The sequence below is a fragment of the Sceloporus occidentalis genome, unplaced genomic scaffold (assembly GCF_023333645.1).
Source record: "Sceloporus occidentalis isolate IW3139 unplaced genomic scaffold, rSceOcc1.0.p SCAF_124, whole genome shotgun sequence".
Classification (NCBI taxonomy): Eukaryota; Metazoa; Chordata; class Lepidosauria; order Squamata; family Phrynosomatidae; genus Sceloporus; species Sceloporus occidentalis.
This window is the reverse complement of record NW_028317104.1, coordinates 102,361-112,883: the sequence shown is the minus strand read 5'-3', so window position 1 is coordinate 112,883 and position 10,523 is coordinate 102,361. Positions and strand designations below refer to the sequence as shown.

Here is a 10,523-nt window from a genome sequence, read left to right as displayed (position 1 = left end):
GAAAGCTGTTACGTTTCAAACTGCCCGATCGCGCGATCGGGCATTCCCTTCCGGGTTGCGTCACTGCTGACGTAACCCGGAAGGTCATCGGAGGACAGGATATCCCCTGATGGGGATATCCTGTCCTCCGATGAGGAGCAGACGCTGCGATCTCTGTGCAGGTCTGTGAGGACCTGCATAGAGATCACAGTGTGATCGGTGCAGGGGGATCGCGGGGAGGGGAGTGAGAAACCATGTCTCTCACTCCCCTTCCCGTCCTGAAACAGTGAAGAAAAAAAAAGGCGTTAATTCATTTAAAAAATAATAATAAAAAAATCATTAAAATAATAATATAAATAATAATAAAAAAAAGAATAATGTGAGCTGTGATGTCATTGTGACATCACTGGCATGTTCAGGAGGTCCCTAAGAGGACCTCTAACCATTTTTGTGTAAAAAACAAAAAATAAAATAAAATAATATAAAAATAAATATAAAAAAAATATAATAAAAAAAAATTATAAAACCTTACATCCCATTGCCCTATTATAACATCTAGCCAGTATAACCCTCCTGCCCCCGTTCACAACCCCCAAACCCGTTAAGCCATAGGCATCAAAATTATACAAGAAATGTACACCTTATAGTATGCTCCCTGGTGCTGGGAAAGTATGGAAAATCTATATAAATTAGGTATTTCTGAAATCAGGACACCTGAATTGATAAACTTGGAGGGGATTTTCCATCACTTTACCTAATTTTGTGAGTATTCACAGGGAAAATGTAAATTTCTCATTCTAAATTTTCAGCTAATCATCCAACTATGGTATCAAAAGAAAGCTCTATCTCTCCTTGAAAAAACAATATATAGTTTACATGGGTACACTATTCACAGGAAAAGAGAATAACCTCTGAACCGACATAGCACAAAAATGGCAAAATTGCTCTGGGCTTTGAGGTACCAAAAACCCCTGGGATTGAAGGGGATAAAGAAATATGGTAACTCTAAAGATCACGAGAACCCAAACTGTAACCACAGGACAGGACTTGCCCCTACAACCAGATTTCGCATAGAAATAAAAATGCAGTTCTAAATTTCATCCCCTCATACCTCTTATATTGGTGACAATGCTGACCAGACCAGGAGCTCTCAAGGCTTTTTGGTATTTTGTCTGTGCTGTGGCATCAATGCCAGGGCCTATTTTAATGATAAATTTACACTGCACGTTAAATCGTCATTATGCCAGGCCCATAGCATTGCACCATTATTATTTCAGAATAGGGAACTTGCATTTTTAAAACACAATTAAAAATTACACTGTTTGTATAAATGACACATATAAAAAGACAGAGGGCTTTATTTTTGCTCCTTATGTATACCCCCCACCACCACCACTGTTTGGGGACAGAAATGCCCCTGGCAAGGTGTTTGAGGAGAAAGCTGGCACTGGACTCTCAAGTCCAGTTCCATTCTCCCAGTTCCATTTGCATTTTCCCACATCAATTGGTTAAAAATAAATTATGTGCATTTTCAAAAAATACATTTTGTTTTGTTTTTTATTAATATTGCCCATCATCCATTTTTAACACTCCAAGTAATTCAGTCACATTAGCATTAAGATCTTTTTTAAAAAAAATAGCTGGTTGGGCACTACTTTACAAAGTAATACAGGGGAGATGAGTTATATTTTATTTGGTGCCTCCTTATTAGGTAGGACCGGACTGAGGATGAAAAGCAGCCCTGGAAACATTTGGACACCAGTCCCATATATTTTTTTGCATGGTTGAGTCACACTATTATCACATTATTAAAATGTTAGATGAAAAAGTCCAGTTTTATTCAGCGCAACAAAACAGTGATAGCATTATTCTTAACAATATTCTTGAAAACAAAAAATGAAACTTCAACAAAACTTTTAGGAATTAATGCAACACAACCATCTTAGCACTGCATCACCAAATGAACACCTCATCACAGATAACAAAATGCATACAGTTGCATATAACTAAGCTGAATACCACTTGGTCTCCCTTAACAGGGAAGGACTGTGAAACCAAAGGGGAATAGTGTCCTGTATAATGAAATCAAGAATTGAGTTTCACAAACTCTGAACCAACATCTATATATTCAGATTGAAATAACAGTAAATAACACAATTACCTTTACTTTTCCTCTCACTGATTTCTAGGCCTAGAAAGTTTTGTCCTCTGAAGTGACCACAAAATCTGGATAAATAAAAATTTCAAAGTTCTATTTAACCCTACAGTAAGTAAAGTACCAGGAAACAGATGACCAAACACACACCAGGACAGGCTCTGCCACACTGACACCCAAACACATACACCAGGACAGGCTAGGCTGCCACATGGACCCCCACATCAGGATGGGATAACCTACTAAGAGTATAAAAAATGCTTTCCACATTGCTTTGTTGTTTGTGTGTATTGCCCCCTTGTGTATTTGTGCCCCCAGCCACTCAACTTTGTGCATTTTTGCATTTGTGCAATACACCCTTGTGTATTGATTTATTTGATGCCCCCAACTAGCCCCCCTCCCTTGTGTATTGATGTACCAACTCCTTTTGTACTGGCTAATGTAATGGCCCCCATACCCATGTGTATTAAACCCCCCGTTTGTGTATTGATATATGTGACGTCCTTCTAACCACCCTGTTGTGTAATTATGTCCCCAGCCACCATCTTTTTGTATTAACGTATTTGCTCGATTATAAGACGACCCTGATTATAAGACGACCCCCCAAAATCTGAATATTTACTTAGGAAAAAAAGAAAAAGCCTGAATATAAGACGACCCTAAAGGAAAAAAGTTTTACCAGTAAATGTTAATTCATGCAAACTATTTTTTTAAATAAAAGCTATGATTGAGAAAAAAAATTTTTTTGGTTTTATTTCCTTGTATTTTCCAACCTGTCCCCCAGTTACGCACATCTGCCCCCAGGCTTGCCACACCAATATGGCACTGTGGCCCATGATATGCCTTTTAACCCTCTATATGCCACTGTGCCCCATGGTATGCCTTTTGACCCCCTATGTGCCACTCTGCCTCCAGAAATGCCTTATACCCCTATATCCCATTCTGGCATTTAGGGGGTTAAAATGCATATTATGGGGCAGAGTGGCATATAGGGAGGTATAAGGTGTCACGAACGCACTCTACTCCAAGTGTCTGCCCTAGACCGAAAATAGTGATAAAAATACAAATATCCACTCTTAATACCACCCGCAATTAACTATAATGATATAACAAATATCGAAATAACGCTGCCACCACCAAGACAATTTAGAAATGGGGTGCCTTGGTACCCCAAACGAATCAGACTAAAAAAACCCACACAATATATTTTAACACAATAATTATGTGATTTCAAATTACCGATAAAATGGTCTAATCAGGTAACGTGAGTCTTTACCAGACAAAGGCAGAACTTAATAAAGGAATATTTATTATGAACAAAAAAATCACAGTGCATACAAAAAAGATGATAAACAGATTTACACCAAACAGATAAAATAAAAAGGAGAAAATTACAGAAAACCTAACTACTCACTGAATGGTCAAGTAACAGTTTTTCTGTCCGTAGGGCTCCGGCAAGGAAAGATGGCAACTTACTCAAAATTAGATCTTGGCCCCTAGTAAGCACACTGGCCAATCTTTTCTCATTAACTTTATACTCTTTCCCAGTTCATCTCGAGGTTTCCAAGCCGGCTCAGAGGTGGTATAAGCGGAGGGAAGGTGTATCATAAGTGACCTCCCACTTGTGTGGTGGAAACATATCAGTCCAAATAACTTATTTTCATTTTATCGTCCCTCCTGTGCTTGCCACAGCCATAATTCATGCATTTATGAATTTCCTGTAAATTGTGAAGTCCATAGATATGTCACACTTGCTACTTATGACTAAAGATCATAGACTTCACAATTCCTTCCAAACTGGTTAAATGGCGCCTCCATGTTTGTACTCTTTTTGTAGGGTGCGCTTTCCCCGTTCAAGGTATGCACACAAGGGGGTATGATAATGAATATATGAGTTATTATTTATATGGGTTGGATATGACCTGGATATGAAATGGTTTTCCTGACTGCTAGTGGTCACTTAGCATATCAAAGAATCCGGGGTCTATGAGGGGATACAGGCATATGGTGAATGACTCAGCTAGCAGACTTAAAGGCACCGCCTCCCTGTGAAATTTCACACCTGGCAGAGGGCCTTGGTTGGAGTCCCAGCTTCAAAAGACCAGTTTATCTTAAAAGACCTTTTGGCACCACATGCCTATACATTCGAATTAACCCCTCACATACTGAAATTGGCCGTGCCATCTCTACCGGGTAGCCAGTCCATGTACGTACCACACCGGTTGGTGTGACACCTCCCCCAAATAAGATGGTGGCCCAGAGATTAAGCCACAAGCTTATCTCTGCGCCTACCTACTCTTTCCCTGGGTAACAGTTTCCGGCTAAGATAAAGTATTTCTTTGGGAACACCCACCCTACAGAAGGTACTTTTCAAAGCATCGGCTACGTTGTCTGCTCTGTTACAGGATAAGGCCATGGTCTCAGGGTACCCAGGGGCATAGTCCACCCCCTTAGTAACAGATTGGTTCTCCATACAGCTCGGTATAGCTACAAGCCCCAACAAATCTACTTGATGGGTAGCTAGGGTGTCTCGCCCTGGCTTCCCAAACCATGTAGGCCCTACGTAAGGGATAACCGAATGGTGACCAGTTTCACCCTCTCCCTTGTGTCCTGACTTCGTAGTCACACAGAATACGGGCACAGGTGCACAAAATCCCTCTCTCTGTCCCCCACCCTCTACCATTTTAAGGGATACACTAAAGACTTCCCCCAGACCCTCAGAAATAGAGTCCAGCTTTTGGCATTTGATGGAATCACTTTTTACAATATGCCCGGTGACCCTTTGGTTTGACACTGCTGGTTCAGGAACAGACAGGTATTCTTGCACTCTCTCCCCCCTATTCTTGGAAGACTGCTGCCAGGTTACCACAGCTATGGTTGAAACATCTGTCACTCCACCTGTTCCACTCTAAGGAGGCATACATACAGTACCCTGGGAACCAGTTAATCCTGACACAGAGGAACACTCACTCACCCTCTGCCCTTCTTCACAGGGTGGCCCCCTCACATTTTCACACAGCACCTCAGACATCCCTGGTCCTGGCACAGAGTCACTCTGCCCTCTCTCCCAGTGATGCGAAACCTTCAAATTCTCAAACGGCACCTCAAACATTCTGGGATCTGGCACAGACAGACATTCACTCGTTCTCTGCCCTTCCTCACAGTCGGGTGGTTCTCTCACACTTTCACAAAACACCTCAGACATTCCTGGTTCTGGCACAGATTCAATCTGCCCTCCCTCCCAGTGATGCGAAACCTCCACATTCTCACACGACACCTCAGACACCCCTGGTTCTGGCACAGATTCGCCCTGCCCTCCCTCCCAGTGATGCAAAACCTCCACATTCTCACACGGCACCTCAGACACCCCTGGTTCTGGCACAGATTCGCTCTGCCCTCCCTCCCAGTGATGCAAAACATCCACATTCTTACACGCCACCTCAGACATCCCTGGTTCTGGCACAGATTCAATCTGCCCTCCCTCCCAGTGATGCGAAACCTTCACATTCTCCCACGGCACCTCAGACATTCTGGGTTCTAGCACAGGCAGACACGCACAACCTTTCTGCCCACTCTCCCCATGAGGCTGCCCTGGTACATTTTTATACACTGCCCTTTCTATGGTAGGGCCCCTAGAAGACCTGGATAAATCAAAAGTGTCATCATCCGGCATATATTTTGACAACAGCCTACCCAAATCAGTACCCAGATACCCCCACATCTCTTACACCCTTCCCTGCTCCCCAATCCAAAAATACTCGTGCCATTGGCACTGCATGACGTACTCCTCCAATTCCCCGCACTGTTAAGGTCTTGCCAGGAATAAAGTCCTCAGAGCTCACTAGCTCTGGACGCACAAGAGTCACTTCTGCCCCCATGTCTCTGAGCCCCACAGTTACCTTGTTCCCACAGTGACAAGTTGCATATTCACATTGGGGGTGTTCTCAGCACTGGAGACGAACAACACTGAAGATGATGATTCTGAGGGGTGACCCGCTCCTGTAAGCTCTCCGGGCAAGTAGCGCTAATTTTTTTTTCTCCGGGCAAGTAGCGCTAATTTTTTTTTCTCCGGGCAAGTAGCGCTAATGTGCCCCACTTTATTACAAATAAAATACCTGCGGCTATCCCCATACGTAGAAATGGCACTAGCTCCCCCTCTCCCTGAGGTAGAAACTGACTCAGAAGATGGTACAGTAGACTGGGTGATGGGAAGCCGTGGTGTAGCGGTCTTCCAGCTGGATGCTCCTGTAGAAAAACCTCTGCTCCGGTCCGATTGTGCTCGGTTAGCCGTGTGGAAATCCGCCAACTCACCCGCTTCCAATGCTGTTTTGGGCTCCCGGTCCAGCAGCCATTCTTGTACATTGGCTGGGCACAACTGCAAAAACTCTTCCTTGATGATCAGATCTTCCAAGCTTTCTAAGGTTGTAATCTCCAGCCCTCTAATCCACTGCCGGAATGCCGTCGTCAGGTGTCCCACAACTGCAGTGTAGCTCTCGGTGGAACGCTTCTGCAATGTCCGGAATTTCTTTCGGTACACCTCAGGGGTAAGGTTGTACTGTCTCTGCAGTGCAGCCTTAATTGCCTCATAGTCCTGGTCAGATTCTGCTGGTAGCTCTGCAAATGCTTCCAGTGAAGGACCTCTGAGACCAGGGGTGAGGTACTTTGCCCACTGGTCCTTTGGTAATTGGTACTGCCGGCAAACCTTTTCAAAACTGCGCAGAAAAACATCCAGATCCCCATCTTTGTCCAAAGTGGGAAAATTCTCTGCATGTGGTTTGGGTGCAGAAGAGTCTCTTGAAACCACACTGATAGGTGAGGCACTTAACCTCTCCAACTCTGCCAGTTTTAGTTCATGCTCTCTTGCCGCCTGGCGCTCTGCAGCTTCTCTCTCTCTCTCTCGGCCAGGCGCTCTGCAGTCTCTCTCTCTCAGCCAGGCGGTCTGCAGTCTCTCTCTCAGCCAAGCGCTCTGCAGTCTCTCTCTCAGCCTGGCGCTCTGCAGCTTCCCTCTCTCTCTCGGCCTGGCGCTCTGCAGCTTCCCTCTCTTGATATTTAAGGATAAGCTGCAGTCTGAGGTTTGCATCTGTTGAGTCCACGTATTTGAAAACAGTTTGTAGATAAGAGTCCAAGGGATCTCCAGATCTTGGCACGTCACCGACATCAGCTGCAGGTATCTCCCGTGTGACCATGCCTCCCTCAGAAGTGTTTGCAGCATCACTTTGCGCTGCTTGTTGCATATCATAGTCCACAAGCGCTTGAATAAGTTCATCCTTTGATTTTCCCCGGATGGGAATACATTGTTCACGGCAACGTTGCTCCAGAGCACTCTTGGATTGTGTTTGGTATTCCATTTATCACACCGGCCCAAACAAATGATAGCAAAAGAAAAGAAAACAAAGAGGGGGGGACTGTTGTGTAAATATACTAAGTATGCACCGAGTTCATATCAGGAGGCAGAGTGCTCTATTAAATGCCCTCTTAATGCCACTCTGCCTCCTGAAATGCCTTATACCTCCCTATATGCCACTCTGCCCCATAATATGCCTTTTAACCCCCTAAGTGCCAGAGTGGCATATAGGGGAATAAGGCATTCCAGAAATGCCCTATGCCCCCATTTAACACACACACACGCACACACACACACACACACTTACCAGTGCTTCCAATTTCCTGCTGTATTGCCGGGGCAGCGGGTTGACGTCTCCTTCCGCTGCAGCCGGAAGGAGGTGGAGTTGGCAGCGGGGGTTTGTCTGCGTCCGTCGCGCATACCTTCCCCGGCTGTCAGAGATCAGAGTTCCTCTGAACTCTGATCTCTGACAGTCGGGGAAGGTATGCGCGACGGACGCAGACAACCCTCGCTGCTAGCCACACCTCCTTCCGACTGCAGCGTACGTTGTCTACGCGGATCGCGTAGACGTCAACCCGCTGCCCCGGCAATACAGCAGGAAGCACCGGTAAGTGTGTGGGGGGGTGTTAAATGGGGGGGGAGACAGGAGGATCCAGGTCCCCTGCAGCGGTGCGGGGGATCTGGATCTTAGTCTCATAATCAGACCTCTATTTGAGGTCTGATTAGAAGACGACCCCGATTAGAAGAGGAGGGGTATTTTTCAGAGCATTTGCTCTGAAAAAAACCTTGTCTTATAATCGAGCAAATACGGTATTTAATTTTCCCAAGGCAGCCCCTCCTTGTTAGCGAGTACCACCGCTACCTGGTAGCACACTGTGTGGTCAAAACTTAATATTGCACGTTACATCTGTAAGCTCGGGTTACCTCTTCATGCAGGACCTGTCTCCACCTTTCCCTATTTAAACCCGGACTTCCTCTTCTGGGTCGCCCTTGGATAGTGTATTCTGCTGTTTGTCTGTGCCAGTTACTGTGACTGATTTATTCGTTTGACCCGGCTTGCTGACTTCGCTCCTGTTTACTGATTTGGCTCCTGTTCTCTGATCGTTTGGTATTGACTCGGCTTGTTTGAATACTCTTCTGGATTTGATTCGGCTTCCCGCTTTGCCGGTTTTACCAGACCTGATTCTCGGTTCCTGTTTGCCTGGCTCACTCCGCCATCCGGGGTCCTCTTTATCCAATCATTACACACTGTATAATTACCAATTGACATTTATTATTTTGACAATCATTCAAGTGTTCCTTCTTCTTTATTATTATTTTCGGGTTATTTGTTTCCCCCTTTTTTATATAAACAAACCATAATGATTGAAAGAAAACACAAACATGTTTGTGCATTTCAGGGCGGACATAGGACCTGAAATAGCAATTCTCATTATAATAGAGTCGCCCAATCCCCACGAGCAGCTTGAGCGGCCATCCCAATACGAAATGAATGGAACCCATATTGAGAGGGAGGGAAACCCGCCTTTACCAAACAACCTTTAAACAAAGCTATAAAATATTGTATCAGCTTATTTTCTTCAAACTATATATACAGTGTATTTGGTATGTGTTTATGAAGTGATTGTATGATATAGATGTTATTTCTCACATTTTCTCCATGAGATAAAAAAAATACTTTTTAGAATCTTTTGGGCAGATTTAGAGGATCATGGGCCTGGTGCTGAGGAGTAAAATAGACAGAATCTTAACTCCTCAGCATCCATGTGTACTGGATAAAGATGACATCAGTGCGAGGCAGATAATATAGTATAGAATTATCTGTGACGGGATAGGGAGTACATCAGTACACTAAAAAAACATCATCATACACGGAATGATGTCTGAAGTCACAATTTAGAGCCACTAATTCTTTTAAAAAAAGTAAACCTTTACTTTTCCTCACATCACAGATTTCTGGGCCTAGAATGTTTTGTCCTCTGAAGTGACTACAAATTCAGGAGGGCGTTTTATCTCTGGATAAGTAAAAATTAAATAGTTAAATTTATTCCTACAGTAAGTAAAGTGCCAGAAAACATATGACCAAATACACACCAGGAAAGACTCTGCTACACCAACACCCAAACATACACCGGGACAGGCTCTACCATACCGACACCGAAACACACACACGACAGGCTCTGCCACACTGACACCCCAAACGCACACCAGGACAGGCTCTGCTACACCAACACCCAAACACACACACCAGGACAGGCTCTACCACACCAACATCCAAACACACACACCAGGATAGGATCTGCCACACCGACACCCAAACACACACGCCAGGACAGGCTCTGCCACACTGACACCCACATCTGGACTGGCTAAGCTACAAAAAAATATTTTTTCCACACTGCTTTTGTGTTTTTGCCCTTGTGTATTGCCCCCAGCTAGCCCCACATTGTATATTTATTCCACCACCCAGCCCCCCTTTAGTATTAATTTATGTGATGCCCCCAGCCAGCACCCCTTGTGAATTAATGCCCCCATACCCTTAAATATTCCCTCCCTTTAGTATTGTGTCAGTCATGGCAATCAGATTGGAAGCAGGACCTGCCCAAACACCCAGACTGGAAGCATAGGACCTGCCAACCTAGGCTCAAATAGCCTCCCAGTGCCATGAACCCCCAAACTTTCACATCCATGCTATTATACACATATTCCTTCATTTACTTATTCACAAACATTCATTCACTCATTCATATACTCATTAACAGATACTCATTTATCCATATACTCATTTACAGATACGCATTCATTCCCTCATTCATAGATACTCATTCATTCCCTCAATCACGCATATTCGTTCATACACCCTCCCCCACCTCCTGCACTGCAGATCGCTCTGTACCTCTAAGTCATCCTTGTGCTCTTTATTTAGTCTTATGAAACAATGGGGGTATTTTAAACCTGACATGGCCATTGTTAACCATCTGCAAAAAATGCGGCCCATATGCATAATGCGAAACGCAAAATTAAGGTTTTATAATAGAGACTGCA

General features: G+C 44.3%; 1 pseudogene; it reads right to left on the bottom strand.

The window, feature by feature from the left end:
- Window positions 1-5,832: 5,832 nt before the first annotated feature.
- Window positions 5,833-7,320, bottom strand: LOC149281998 (uncharacterized; annotated as a pseudogene).
- Window positions 7,321-10,523: the final 3,203 nt, after the last annotated feature.